This window comes from Hirundo rustica, chromosome 7, assembly GCF_015227805.2.
Source record: "Hirundo rustica isolate bHirRus1 chromosome 7, bHirRus1.pri.v3, whole genome shotgun sequence".
In the NCBI taxonomy this organism is placed as follows: Eukaryota; Metazoa; Chordata; class Aves; order Passeriformes; family Hirundinidae; genus Hirundo; species Hirundo rustica.
In genome coordinates, this window is record NC_053456.1 from 12,042,836 (window position 1) to 12,058,824 (window position 15,989).

General features: G+C 42.5%; 1 protein-coding gene across 2 annotated transcripts in view; it reads right to left on the reverse strand.

Moving 5' to 3' along the window:
- RALB (RAS like proto-oncogene B) overlaps nt 1–15,989 on the reverse strand; it is a 45,382-nt gene that overhangs the window by 10,862 nt on the left and 18,531 nt on the right. Inside the window, exon 1 of one of the 2 annotated variants that reach the window (XM_040069435.2) lies at nt 13,098–13,183. The exons of the other annotated variant lie outside the window; for it this stretch is intronic. The gene's annotated coding sequence lies outside the window, so the exon portion shown is untranslated. Of the gene's footprint in view, nt 1–13,097; nt 13,184–15,989 lie in introns of those variants that run through there. 2 annotated transcript variants of the gene reach the window in all.

Below are 15,989 nucleotides of genomic sequence, written 5' to 3' on the forward strand. Positions count from 1 at the left end.
CAGCAGCACTAAATCCACTGTGCTGTGAACAGTAATAAAGGCACAATTTACTAATAGCCAAGAGAAAAGACTTCTCTGTCCTGTCAATACAAATACCACATCTTTACAAGGTCATGGTAAATGAATTGCTGTCTTTTAGGAAAAATACCAACAAGTTCGATTCAGTTCATCATAGAGGTAAGTGGAGACAGCATTTAAATCCTTCCTTCTCTATTCCACCCCAACAATGGCCTGCAGAAACTACAAGGTCAGCCTTAGAGTATCACCTGATTGATAATCAAAGTATAACATTAAACAAAACCCACCAAATAACACAAGAATTTACAGTTTGATTGCATCTAAAGCTCTTCATGGCCAAGGTACTTGATCTTCCTTGCAGAGCTGTTCCAAGTCCACTTGAATATTTTGGAGGATCCGGACTACATGAACACTGTGAACGCAGCAGTATGCTCACAACGCAGACCCTGTGCAGGGTGCACTCAGTGAGGTCCCAGAAACTTCACACAAAGCAGCTCTTCTTTGGTGGCACCAGAGGGAGCGTGGTCCCCTCCAGCCCAGAACAGCCAGGCAGTGCAGAAGTACCAGTGCTTACAGAACAACAGGCTAACAGCACGTCACTGGTTCAGAAAGGGGCATGGTGAGATTATAATAGGAATATTCTAATAAAACAACAAGAGAAGGCATTGGGGCCAACTGTTTGTTTATTTTTATCTCCACCTCTGCAGCCCAAGAAACAGTTTACATAACATGGTTCAAAGCTAAATCTAACAGTTCCTTGAGGTTAAAAAATGCTTAAAAAAATCTATTAACACAAGTGGAAGCACTCTCCTCTGTTATCTGAGTAGGCAAGGATGAATTTTCTTCCTATTCTGTACAGTAAGCATCCTTGAGGCAGTCAGGACACTGACATTAACTCATCTGTTCACAGAAAAACAAGTCTTGGGAAATCCAACCCCTCCTCAAAAAACGAGCAGCGTCGAGAAGAACCTGTGACAACTGCAGTTGCTTTAAAACATTACACAAGTCCCTTCAGTTTTAGGGGCATAGATTTAAGGCAAAGAGTCTTAGTGCATCTGAAGAGCTCACTCTGAGTAGGTGAACAGACAAGACACCTAACGCTGTGGTAAGATGCCTCCTCTCCCCTATTGCTCTTTACTTCGTATTTGGGCACAGTTTACTTTCCAGCAAGATTCAGCCTCCTCTGACAGGACAAGAAGCAGTCCATTAGGCAGTCAGTCAATCTAGTTCATTTCCATCTGTCATTTTACCCTCAGGTTTAATGACATCATGTTGAACTTCATATGCTAAGTGTCATAAGCTGTAAAAAAAAACAAACAAAAAAACCCCCAACAACAAATGAAAATCACACCCCAAACCTGCTGAAAGTTTATTTGGGGGAGTGAGGTAGGGGAGGTGGTTTTTCCTGGTTACCATTCATCCTGCTTTGAAATAAACTGCTAGATAGACCCCATGTCAGAGAATAATCTTTTTCTAGCGGTCTTTCTTCTTTAAGAAAATAGAAGTAATTACCTGTTTCATCTGTTTTAAAAGATAAGGATTAAGCCACTGTTCTGGTAATGCTGCATTTATCCTGAAACAGGTAACACACAGCCTTATGCACAATTGGAGCTATGTGATGCTAGTGAAAGATGTTCTTCAGATTAAGAAAGGAAGGTTACACCAGCCACAGGCTGCCCACATGAAGCATAGAATCTACAGTTCAAACCACAGGAGTTACTAATCAGCTGTTTTGATTTAGACTTCTGAAGAGCTCTGCTTGGCCAGAGGACTAATCAAACCATGCCACCTTCAGTGTAAGGTATCTAACCCTAAACTCACCAGCTATTTCAGCCTTCCCTTGTCTTATCTGTATAGATTACAATTTCTCCAAGTTAACTAAAGCCCCCTGCACAATGTTGTGTCATTCTTGGCTGGTCCCTTGAAACTCAGCACTTCAAGGCAAGTGTTTATAAACAGCTTAGTAAACTGCTTTTTCTCCACCCTCTCCTCAACCTAAACAGTGAAACTGCTCAGAACACAGTTTACAAACAGGACTGGTTTACCTAATACCAAGATTCAAAGACTGCGACTGAATAACTACATGTATTTCAAACCAGACCGCACTTCAACATGCCTGGTTTTTTCACATGCATTAAAACATTAACACACCACAGCTGCAAAGGAAAAAGCTCTTGTCACTTCACAAAAAAGAAACTTTGCTACAGTCCATCCAAGTACATAAGGAAAAAAAAAAAAAGAAGGTTCACTAAGTCTACCTGTTTACCAATAACTATTCTGCTGCTGTAATAAAAGAATCTGAGACCCTCCAAAGGCTTTAATTGGAATTGCTGCTAGCTCTTCCATTCAGTCTGAGATTTAAAACTGAAATAATGCTCTAAGCGCAAAATTGCTGAGATCAGCCCTTGTTCTCTTGCTGTGCAGCTGATATCTTTGGACATTTCTTTTCATTGCTATCCTGCTACTGAAAGCAGCCATTCTTTGGATTTTAAAACGGGATTCTAGGAACCCTTAGTCCAATAGCTTGACAGAGGAGCTTTGTTAAACCCTTCAGATATCTACTTTTAAAGGAAAACTGGGTATTCAACCTATTATAAAGACTTAAATATGATGTCATCAAAAGCAAGCACAGAAAGAACAAGGTTTTGCAACAGTATTTTAGTGATCCTCATTTATCAGAATATGAATTAGAGGCTTTGAAGTGTTTGGTTCTGTGATATGCCCACAAGAATGCAGTCACAGAAATTCCCTGGATCACAAAACTAATTAACAATCTCACTGAGCTATGAACTGTAAGAGCTCCTCAGCCATTCTGAGGTTACCCAGAAAATATTTAAGTACTGAAATTCCATTAGCTTCCAATGGACTGTAAATGCTCCAACTGGTAATTCAACTAAAAAAAAAACCCATTGGAGATTAAGTGGCATATTTAATGCCACTGAAAATTTTAGGATATGCAGGCTGAAAAATTACAAATATTACTCTGTCTTCTTTTGTTGTGCTAATATCTTACCTCTTGGCATATATCCAGTTAATGGTTTCCAAGCTAAACAGAGATCATGATGGGTTTGGAAGAAATTCCTGCTTGGGATATCCTCATATCCTTCCCCATGTAACACTGGACATTTCTACCTTCTCAGTTGTGCTTGAGATTTTTCTGGGCCATGTTTAATTGGATCAAGGAATTCATTCAGCTTGAGGTGTCTTGCAGAGCACATTGGGACAATTTTGCAGGCCCCATTTATAGCACTCAGTGCTGCCATTGCCATTCCCTGTCCCTCAGTCCCCTCTTCCTTGTCCCTGGCTGCTCCAGCCCATCTCCTGCTGCAGCAGAGCCATTCAGCACAGCCCACTGGGCCTGCCAGTCACATCTGCAAGGCCACACACGCCTCAGTGCTGATGTGAAGGGAGAAAAACAGTTTCTACAACTAAGGCCAAAGAAGGTGGAACTGCAGCAGCCAAGCAGTTACTTACATTGCTGCCGAAACAGAGCAGCTTCCTGACCCTGTTCACGATTCACTCCTTAGACAAGTGGCAGCCACCACCCTGCTGCAGTGGCCAGACTGACCACTGGAGTGAAACCCAAGTCTCAGATTTGTTTTTGGTAATCAGGCATTTTCTCTCCCTAAGTGGAGTTCTCCCTACTAGTAGTCTTGCAGTTGCCAAAATAAGGGCACTGGACAGGAAGCTCAAAATAGATTTTAAAAATTTAATACTTTAAAATATCAGGATGAAAAGTAAGAATTTAAGGCAAGGAACTACTTTACTCTGTACACATGAAGGGATCTAACCTCTTTATATAGGCTAGATTCTTGTTCAAAGTGGCAACAGCCATATCCCTAAATGTTACAAGAAAAGACACAGAATAAATACATTTGCTTGACCCACTGAAAGTTACATTACCCCAGTTTCAGTCAATTATAATTAGTTACTAAACCAGCCTAAACCCCCCAGACCTGTGTGTACACTTGCAGACATTGGCTGTCACAAATATGCTCTGGCAGGAGCCACAGATACTGCTAATTGACAGACACTTGAAGCAAGACCAGGACTAGCAAGTTCACTGTGTTACAGCAGTTGAAGGTTAAAGCAGAACCTGAAGCCAGGTTATTATTCTTCTCCTACAAGGCTGGGAAAATGATAGGCACAGATTGAAGAACCATTTCAATTCAGAATTGTTTTTCATCAAATGAATCAGAGTGGAAATCTGGAAAATATCACAGGGAGTATAAAAACAGTATTTTTAATATAGTTGTGATCAGGAGTCCTCTCTGCATGTATGAAGAGGACACAGATATCACACTAAAATATTCTAATAGTATCAATAGCATCAGACATCCAACCACTGGATATCAGCCAATTAGGATTAAGAATCCCTACTAGTGACCCTGGTCTCCATACCATATCTTACTTTTCACTATTCGACACATTTGCATGCAAAGCCATCTCCAGCTCTTCACTTAAACTAAAAAAAGTTTAATAAAATCAAGTAATTTTGAGAAGAGTGGACTTAGTATACAAAAATATTTTTGGCACCTACAGTTATGTAGAACAGGAAGAACAAGAGATTCCCAGGTGCATTGTTCCTTTAACTGATTATTGTCCTTGCAACTACAAAGTCTAGCAAGGTGCTCTTTCCAAGGGGTTACAGCTAGACTTGGATAATTCCATCTTTTAAGGCTCTGTTCAGATCTGGACCACCACAACAGCGATCCGTTTTAAGTACAAAATACTTGTACATACTCACATTCTCCACAATTCCCTCCATTCTTGTTAAGAACAGCCCAATTCTTCTTACAAGTTTTCAGAAATGTATCAGTGCAGCTTGGAGAGCAAATCTGATGACATTTAATTTACATTTACTTACTAGATTAAATTCTTAAATATATGCCCTCTCACATCATTCAGTACAGACCATTCTGGATTACCCATCACAAATAGACAGACATGACCTTACACATCACCACTAATCTCAAGCCAATAACCTTACTAAGAATTATCATGATATCTAAGGAAAACTGGAACTAAATCCTGTCCAAGTCTGTAGCCAGGTTGCAACCTTCAAAGATTTAGTCACAGGAAAGAATCAGTCTGAACAGCTGCTCAGAAGAGCAACACTTTAAAGCAATCCTTTAAAACTCAAACCTTATGCTGAAGTGAAATATAAGCAAATATATATCCCTGTTCTTAAGGAATTTAAATATCTAAATTTGTTTGTTTGGGTTTCTTTTTTTTTTTTTTTTCCTCAGAGATTTTTGTTGTTTGCTTGGTTATTCATAGAATTCCATCAGAGTGAAAGAAAAATAGCCAAGTAACTTGTTTCTGAGCAGTAGCTCGGAGAAAAAAAAATGACTTCCTTCAAACAGTGCTTTTAAGGCACTGGAGCACACCCTGTCCCTGCCCCCCCCTGAAAAAATCACATACATCTATATTTAAGTAAATAAGGTTTCAATGTCATGCTCTAAAGCTAATGCTCTTAATAGCCAGGTATCAACAGTATCAAGAGATTGCCATTGCATGTAGGCAATTATAATATTGTCTCACTATTGCACACATAGCATACAACCAGCACAGTTACACAGTTTTATGGGGGGAAAAATTAAGAAACCACTCTCCACATTATTTTCCATATTACTCAGTACAGAGCAACTAGTAGAGCATATGTAGCACCAGATAGAATATACTCTTTATTTCAGCAAGATAGTGTTACCTAGAGTGAAAGTCATAAGACAGTAGTACCATTTCAGCTAAAACCACTTCTTCTGTAGGGAGATACCTAGCCAGACGTCTCCAAGTATTTTCAGAAAGCCTCCAAGTCTAATATTAACACCCAGAAGACATACTGCAGTCAGACTACAGCAGGGAGAGATCTACCACATTGCTCTTACCCTGCAAGATCTTGCTAGAAAACCTGATAGAAATCTTCTACAAGCACAAAGACTGAGTTAATGCCATTAATTAGTATTACTGTGCTAAGAGTTTGTCATTGTGGTGCTAAGTCTAGTTGTCTAATTACTTAGGGCGAATTATGACACCACTAGTTCACACTAGTTAATTTGGCTCATACCAGTAGAGTCTCACTCAGGCAACAGACTTGTTCAACAGCCTCACTGCCACTGACTTGCAAAGTGTATTTCAACTATACTTCCTTTGAAAGCTCACCCATGCAGAAACATGCCCAACTTTGACACACAGCATACACAAAGTCCATCAAACCACTAAGAGACAGTGGTGACACACTTCAGATAGTTAATCTCATACCAATTTTTAACTGGATCTCCAGGGGCCTAACAAGTACAACAGCCATGTCAAACATCTCAGATCACACAGTGTCTTAAGTGGCACACTAGAGCTCAAAATTACCAAAATCTTACCTCAGTACCAGGTTACAACATGGTTCTGGTTACTGCAGTGAAAAAGCTGCAACTACATGATCCGTAAGAAAGTTATCAGTACTACTGATTTCTCCAACAAACACCAATTCAACCAAGAAGTGTGCTACAGAGTTGCAGGAGCTCTCACTGCTATTATTCTGTCCTGGGGCTGTCAGACCCAGCCCCCAGGTCTCATAAACAGGGCACCAAACACTGCAGACATGCCACAAGCTGCTACTGTTGCTCCCTCAAAGGATGTATCTCACTAGATCGTGCTTCTCCAGTGAACTGGATGTCTGGGATAAATCACAAGTCACTTAGGTAATACCAGCAGAAGCAACTGTCTCTTCCCATAAATTACATTCCTTGCTTGCAAACTGAAGTTCACATCTCATGCTCACATCTCCATTTGGGGAAATGTAAGCCACTGTTGAGACCACATTTGAAGCAGATAGGCAAGTAATAATCCCCCATCCTGAGCTCACTCTTAACCATAGAATCCCAGCTCCCTAGGAGCACTCAGGGATCATCTTCCTACAGCCCATGAAAGTACTTCCAGTATTTTAAGCACTTCACTGAGGGGTTCACAGATGTGTACTGTGAGTCACTAAGCTCCGTCAATCAAGTGCCAAGCACTGAACCTTTCCCTCCATCTCTCAATCAATGCATTTATATCACACAAAGCAACACAGTCACATTTAGTACCTATAATTCAGCTGCTGTGATAAGTCACCTTTAAATAGGTTTCTTTACTCCAGTTTCCCCCATCAGGTAGAGTGAACACCATACCAAGGTATTCTGCACATACAAGAAGCTGCCTTTCTACTAGACTAGGAGCAGATGTTTTCAATAACAGACAGTTTTCCAGACTACTGTATTAATATACTTTACACCAAAGCCAAAATCAGCATTTCTATCTTCAAATGGAAACTGGATTATTACACCAGTATAGGGGTCTTATGCAATTTCAGTACCCCTATAGTTAAGAAGACTACCAGGCTGTGGAGAGCTTTACTTATGGGAGAAGTGCTATCCTTGGTCTCCCTCATGGAGTGCTGTGCCTACCACTATAAAAGCACTTACAGCCAAATGTGAGCTCTCCAACACAGCCTCCAGAGTGCTGTAGAATGAAGAATGGCACAATGCAACAATGTGCTTGGTAATTCTGGGTTTGGGTGGCAGACTATTAACTCAGAACCACTTGACTTCAACACAGAGAATTAGGACACATTTAGTTCAGGACACTTCCCTTTATGACCTAGCAAATGACAGGTCACATGGACATACAGAACTAGTGCAGCATATAAACTGTGCATTTATTCTTGTGTGCTCCTGGAGACATTGCCTATCTCTGCAGAGCACTTCACCAGAATAAAAAAAACCCTACTATTCTGATACACAGCCAGCTCATCTCACAGCTCGTGTCTTTCCCGGGAAATCAGCACAACAGGGTGCTTCCATACACGAATGAATGCAGAACAGGGAATGAGCTGGAGATGTTGGGGGGGGGGGGTTGTGTATAGCTGCAGGGGTTAGAACCTCCCTGGGATCACAGAGGTGAGCTGGAATAGTTCTCATGGTTACATTGCTGCTGTGTGGATGGCCACAAGCTCCTTAGGAGAGAGCAGCAAGGCAGGAGAGTTGTCTTTCCCATGAGAAAAGCTGGAGTGCACAAAGCTCTGCCTAGAGATGATAATGACGCATTTTATGAGTCAGGAGTAGCATAGTCAGCAGGACTGGACTAGGCAGTCTCCACAAATGTCTTCCAGCCTCAGCAACTTTAAGTCAAGTTTGTGCCCAGCAATGCAGTTGCTACAAATCTTACCTGTGGGAAGGCCCCTTTTTTCAACTTGCACAAGCAGTACACCAGAGCTAGAAAACTTAAAGCAAATCCATCATGACTAAACACTTAATTAGAAACCTTATCTAATACTTATTTACAAGAGTATAACAGGTTCATGTTCCGCTATGGCCCCTGTTATACTATTATACTAGATGATATTAAAAGATAATTGCGAATACTGAAGGAAAGGAGTTGGACAAGAACACTGCTTGATCCTGTTCTACAAGCTAAATGAAGATAAAGATGAACAGTATCACTACCAATTGGTCTGCCTAACAATTAACTAGTTTCCTTCCATTAAAACTTCAGAACAGATTCAACCAATAAAGCCTACTTTGAATTTAGTTTGCCTTATAAAACAAACTTAAAAGTAAATTTCCAACGCCTGCAGAATTGTTTTAAAAATTAAATTGATTCCTAAACTGTGTTTTGAAACATGATAAAGTGCAAAGAGAGATAGGAATGTGTGCTTGAAACTGGTGCTGTCTTCCGAAACACCATTTCCTTAAATTTCTTGGCTAGTCTATTTTATGACTCGGTAGATAAAAGCAGAAAGCTGCCATAAAAGTCAGTCAGTGAGACTTCTTGGTGAGTACACTAATGAGAATTCCATACCTACCCAAAATGAGATCTCGCTGTAAGCCAAGAACACTAAATAGCAAAGGAGTACCATCATGGAGAGGAGTTTCTAACGGCAGCAGCAGTTTAGCGGAAAGGCTGTATCACAGACCACGACATACTTTACAATTAATTTGTTTTAATCAGGGAACAGCTTCCCCAATTAGCAAAACCACCTCTTTTCTGGAAAGCTGAGGCAATAGCATGCAACTTGATCTAAAACTACTTAAATGTCTGCTTTAGACTGGTGCCCAAGACAGCGTCTTCTGGAGCAGGGTAGCATTAACCTTATAAAACATCTTCTTTAAAAAAAAAAAAAAGCCACATTAGTGTGTGTTCTGCAGGATGAAGTCCAGGATTCAGGTAGTTCCTACAAATAATCTTTTAAAGTGCTTTGTCATGTTAAGTATAATCCTGTAATGCAGTACTCTGTAACAATCTTGTCTATAAAGTGGGATTCTTTTCTCTGTTAAACCTGTGATTCAAACCACCAGCTTGGAAAAAAAAAAGTCATCAATATTAAATCCAAGTTGAAAACATTCTTTAATATGTCCATCTACCATGCCCAAAATAGGGGCTGAGTCTAGGTCTCCAGCACTCTTCTGAAAAATAATGTTTCACTACAGGTAAAAATATATACAGAAAGAGCTGTAAGCCAGAGAAATCACTTAATTCAGCATGTTCTCAGCTTTCCAGTTCTATGCTTTGACTTCAGATTAGGTTTGACACATTCCAAATTTAAGAAGAACATATTAAAATCTCCAGTTTTGCTGCATTATTAGTGGCCTAAAACATTTCACACTAATCACTTCAACTGACAGCATCACTAATTCACAAAGTAACAGCTGACAGGATTAAGACTTTAACAAATGCTTATAATCCCAGAACTGATTTTTTCGGTCTTTGACTTGTGATCCAACAAAGATTCCTAGTCAGGAGTGCATCTCCTTTAAGTCTCATATTCGTGTAATCAACCATTATTCCTTTGTCAACAGCTTCAGCAAGGACAGCCATGGGCTCAAGGCTCCACAGAAAAAGAGTTGAAGTTCTAAGCAAGCACTTTGTTATTTAGGCTGATGTGTAAGTAGCTACTTGATTCTTCATGGTAACATTCTCACATTACACGACTCCATGACTTTCATTTTGACAGGTCTTAAAAAACACATTTGCACATCTCAAGCATAAGAGACAAAACAGATCCTCTAATATTAGTATTAAAGAAGTATTTGGAAGAACATAAAGAGATAAAGCATGAGTTATACAGACTTATCTTGCTTAAATGACAAGACAACTTGATATTTCTGGGGCAGGCAAGGAGGAAAGTTGGTTAGTTCTGTTTAATGAGCTAAAAGAGCTACCAACAAAATGATTGCTCCTTAGCAGCTATTAAGGACTTTTTAAATACATGTTCTTTAGCCTCTTATCAAGAAGCAAGCATCACTGTATCATACAACAAAAGCCACAAAGTTGACTATTACCACTAGGAGAGTGAAACAGCCACAACTGCTGACCTTCCTGCTCCAAGCAATAGCAGGCAACAAGCAATGGAACCTTATCACCACTGCTTGACAGTGATGCAGAACAGCTGGCAGAGACATGAGGCTCAAAGGTGGATAAAGAGAGAAAACCTAAAAAACGCATTTTTTTTAACAGCAGGATAGTATTTCCAGCTCATGACAGAATGAGTTTGAGAATATAAGTTGCTATATAACCTGGCTGATAATTAGGATCAGCACCTCTCCCAAGTCAGTCATGCAAAGTTACTTGAAATCAGGCACACAGGAAGTGAAAAGCAGCAAGCACCTACATTTATTTGCTTCTGTGGCCTCCCCAGACACTGCCTTTCACTCAAACCCCTGGGCACCACTACTGCCATCCCGAGTTGCTTGCTACACCAACAGGCACAAGACACCAACTGACCTCAGGCACTGCTTGTCTAGATGGCACTCCCATGGGTGCTTAGTGCCTGCACAGCTGTCATGAAAAACAGGCTCCCACAGTACTCCTGCTAAGACAGGCTATTAATTCACATGAATTCGTTGTGTAATAAAAAGCAATTCATTTAATCAGTCACATGGAGCTTGAATCTAGTTAGTAAGAAATGATCGAGTTAACATGCAATTATCCCCTGCCTGGAAAGTGAACAGGTTCCTAGGACAAGAACAAACTATGAACCAGATTCCCAAATCACGATGCTAGAGCTTGTTCTGCCCTTTCATGCGGCCAATTCTGCTCTGTTCACAGCACAATTTTGTTCCAGGTGAAGCTCGGACCCCAGCACTTCCTTGAGAAGCAAGTAATTTTATCCAACATTTGGTCAAATAACAGTAGATGCAAAACCAATTGAGCAGCTGAAAAAACTTAAAAGTCCAAATGAGGCATTAGTTCACAGAAACTATAAACCATAGGATTTCAGTGTACACATCCAAGTTGTCCAGGCAGTGTCCCATCATTACTGACTTCACTTGATCAAAATGCCTCAACTGCTCTTCTACCCAGATTTGTAGTACCACTGCACTGACAATTAGAGACAAGTTTGAGAGTTTTAAAGGATGGGCAAGAAAGGATATTGTCTGGTCAAATTAAGCTTTCAGTTAAGAGCATTCCAGCTAAATCTTTACACTAGAAATTCCTCTGCAGTATATACATAACACTAGCAAAAATAGGTCAGCTTCACTTTCTTCTAGGCATGCAAAACAGATTTAAGTTGGCTTACTCCAAAAGAAGTAAAAATAAACAATTTACTACTAGAAGTCTAACATAGGAAACTTGTTTACAGGACTAATCTGAAGGCTACTCTATTCCTAAATGAAGTATTTAATAGAGGAAATAAATGCAAAATATTCCACCATGTTAAGTTGGTATCATCTGATCATAAGCAAAAATCTGTAGTTAAAATTATTCTAGCAAGTGTGCTATACATGAATAAGTACAAAGATGCGTGTCAAGTAATATTGAGATGTTGCTATTAAATTCTCTGTAATAAATTAATTTTCAGCCTTCAAGCAAATCCCTTCCAAGAGCCACAAGTCTGTTTCTCCGTTGTTAGTTCCTACTCTCACCCTGACAACTTTAACTGGGGTGGGGGCGGTTGGGGAGGGGAATAGGGGGGGGTGGCAGGGAGTGGGTAACGACATTTAAAAAAACAAAAAAACCAGCTTTTCCTGAAAATAATGTACCTTTGAGGACGAGAACAGACAGGTACATCCCTGTCCCTCAGAAGAGAAACAAGGATCTTGAAACCAGAGAAGTAACATTGGAACAGAAAAAAAAAAAAAAAAAAAGGCAAAGCCCAAAACTACTCGGACTGCACACTTCAGCTTTGAAAATGGCAAGACTGCTCCTTGTGCAGGTGCAGTCTCCTTGTTCCCTTCCACCAGGTATAGTCAAGGCTAAGTCTCCTGTTCTCAGAAGAGAATCGATTCAACAGGGCTCCAGCAGAATGACCGAGTTAGGCCTCCACCAGCTGTTCAGGAAACATGACTGGGCTGCTTTGTCCCACCTCACTCCCTGCCCTTCTCCAGGTAAGGTCACGCTCAGACACCACCCATCTCTTCCTACAAAATCTACACCGGTAAGGCTGCAGGGAGGATAAAGACGGGCACAGAGAGAACCTACACAGATAAAACAAGATCCCCCAGGAACTTCTGGTTCAGCTGAGACCGACAGCATCCCAAACCCTGTTTATCTCTCACAGACGAAACGTTATCACTTATCCGAGGGCACCAAGGGAAGGCAGGGCAGCCTGCACTAACGCTCAAGGCCAGCTCCTCCTCGCCCTTTCCCGCCCCCACGTCCCACTTGTAGATGGGAGCCACAGCGGTCCCCGCTCCACCGGGAGCCGCAGGAGCGGCCGAATCCACGAGCGGGGCCTCTCGCCTCCCACTGCGGCTCCCGTGCAGGCCCGACGGTCACCGGCTGCCCCCGCTCGCCCTTCGCCCACACCCCGTGCTCTCCCACGGCCGAGGAACCCCCGGGTAGAAGCCGTGGGGCTCTCCTCGCCCCATGCACCCGCGAGAGAGGGGCTGCCCCGCACGGCCGGTGACCATCGGGCACCCCCGTACCTTCCTTCCGTCCTTCTCCGCAGGGCGCGGAGACCGGGGGGCTCAGCCACATCCCCAGGCTACGGCCAGCACCCGGAGACTTCCGCCTGCCTTCACCGAGGGCGCGGGGCCGGGACGGCTGAGGCCCCCGCAAGCCCGGGGTTGGGGTGGGGGGATCCCGAGGTGGCTGCTCGCTCTCACCTGGGGGCTAAGGCCCGGCTCCGCACGGCGGCTCCAGCCCGGCTCCCGTCTCGGCTGCGCCCCCCGGCCCCGCCGCTCCCGCTGCCGCCGCGCCCCGGCTCTCATTGAAGGGGCAGCGCCGCCGCCCGCGCGCCCCCGCCGCGCACTTCCGCCCTCGCCGGCGCCGCTCCCGCCGGGCCCGGCTCCCCGCGAGCGCGCGCCCGCCCGCCCGCCGGTCACACGGCTCTCGAGACCCAATCAGCTCCGGGGCGGGGCGGGGCCGGCGGGAGGGCCGTGAGGGGCGGGCCCCGCCCTGTGAGGGGCCGAGCCGGGCGGGGTGAGGCGCCGGTCCCGCCAGCGCAGCGGCCGGGAGCCGCGAGAAGGGGCTCCGTGCCCGACGGCTGCCTTCGTCTGTGTCTCCGAGCTCTGTGTAGAGCTCCTCCGGGAGGCTGAGCCCGTAAGCACCGCAGGCTCGGTTTGACCCAAAGGAATCACAGAATCATTTATGTTGGAAAAGACCTCTGGGATTATCGAGTCCTATCCGTGACTAAACACCACCGCGTTTCAATTAGACCGTGGCACTGAGTACCACGTTCAGTCTTTCCTTAAACACCTTCAGGGACGGTGAGTTCACCACCTCCCTGGGCAGCCCATTCCAAGTGTCTAATCACCCTTTCTGTGATTAAATTCTTCCCGATGTTCAACCTAAACCTGCCCTGTCGCAGCTTGAAGCTGTGTCCTCTCGTCCCTGATTGCCTGGGCCAAGACCCCGACCCCTACCTGGCTACAGCCTCCCGTCAGGGAGTCGTAGAGAACAAGGTTCCCCCTGAGCCTCCTTTTCTCCAGGCTAAACATCCCCAGCTCCCTCAGCCACTCCTCATAGTACTTGAGCTCTAGACCCTTCACCTGCTTCATTGCCCTTCGCTGGATTCACTCCAGCACCTCAATGTCCTCCCTGACTGAGGGACACGACGGGATGCAGGATTTGAGGTGTGGCCTCATCAGCTCAGAGTGCAGGGGGAAGAGAAGTTCGGAAGGGCTCCGTCTTATATACAGCACATATTTTAATGCAAATTCTACCAAAGGATACAGAAATTAAGTCAGAATACAAAGGAATGGAAATGTCCCTGATTTGACTCATAAGGGTTGGGAGTGCTGAGTGCTTTATTAAATCATTGAGCTGCAATACTGTCACGTGTGTGCAGCATGGAGCAGCTTTCGCTGCTCAGGAAAAGAAAATAATGGCTGTTGCTGTATTTACTGTGATTATTTCTTCAAGTCTTTATCGGTTTCCAAATCCAAATTCTCTCAGGCCATCTCTAATGATACTAATCACACAGTCAGGCACAGCTATCTTGCCAATTAGAAAAGAAAAGAAACCTTTTCTCATAGCTTTAATTTGCTTAATTTTTCTAGGCTTCATTGTTGACCTATTTGAATTCCACTCGCTAAATTTAAGAGTGAGTATGTTGAGTAACATTATTCTTTCTGGAAAAAATATGCTTTGCATGATAACACCCACTTTAGGAAACGATAGAAATTATGGTTACCACTGGTCTCCGAGGGTTCAGCTCCTCTAGGACAAAAGTAATACGTTAAGAAACTGTGTAAACTTCTATGTGGCCTCCTGCAGAAGAGAAAGGGAAAGAATTAATTACGTTCTAGTTCTATCCATTGATGGCTGGGCGAAATTGCATTTTCAAGTTGGAGAGCATAAAAAAGGATGTCACTTAAAAGAAATGCAAAAAAAAAAAAAAAATCAGCCTTAAAAAAGTGATAGGTGAAACAATGGCCTATTGCCAAGGCTAAATAAGATGGAGGAGGAATTTGAAAGAGATTTACTAAAATCTGTAATTTCAGGGTGGGGAAAAAATGCCAGGAATTGGAAAAAAGAAGTTGCAGAGGCAGAAAAAAAAAGTGGTTGTGTGACTCTGAAAAACATATGAGTACTTCAGGACTGCATAAAAAGTAGGTAATTTCTGAATTTTCCCTCTTTTCAAGGAAACACCATTTTCTATGTTGCTTGTAAGTAAATAGAATTTACATCATCATCAGTTTCTCTTCCTAACTCAAACTGCAAACCACCAGATTTTAATTAACTCCTTGTGAGAAAAAGTGAAATTATGAAATGAAGGTATTATGAAAGGTCCTGATCACAGCTATTCTTTGCTTTATATAGATTGTATCAGAACTGCATCAATATTCATCCTGCACTAGAAGCTGGCAGACTGAGAGCTATTTGCTATTTGATGCCATCCATGCAGAGAAAGAATAAGCACAGAAAAAAATTTGCCAAATGTGAAGGAATCCTGTTTTATAGCTAGCACTTAAATTAGCCAATCCATGGTATTTCTAGGATTAAACAGGAATAGTTTTTAATATAGATTTTGTACGCTTGTCTGTGGTCCTAAAAACAAATGAACAAGAAGACCCAAGCAAAAATTAATTAGCACTGTTTACTATTTATCCTGTAACTGTCTCCATGGCCATCTTTCATGCCATGTGGTCATTGTTGTGGATTTCAGCAAATTGTATCTACGACTAAAAACTGCCAAGAACCTGGGAAGCTGAGTCTTTTCAAACTGAATGCAATACAACTCTCCTGCACATACCACAGTGATGACACTTCCCCTTTCTCTTTGCAAAAGAAGAGGGTCAAGAAATGAACCACATCTACCCTGCTTCTGAAAATTGATAAGGGGAAATCTACTTCTTTGTAGTAATCCACTCATAACAAAGAACATTTGTGTGATGCCACATTTTGAATTATTATGCATGTTGCCTGGTATAATCTCCATGGTTACAGATATATTTTTTGCTTCAGTACTTCAGGAAGAAAAATTCTATAGAACAATTTAGGGGAGAAAATTCCTTTTCATTGTCATTTACATTTCATTTATTTTATTCTATGTG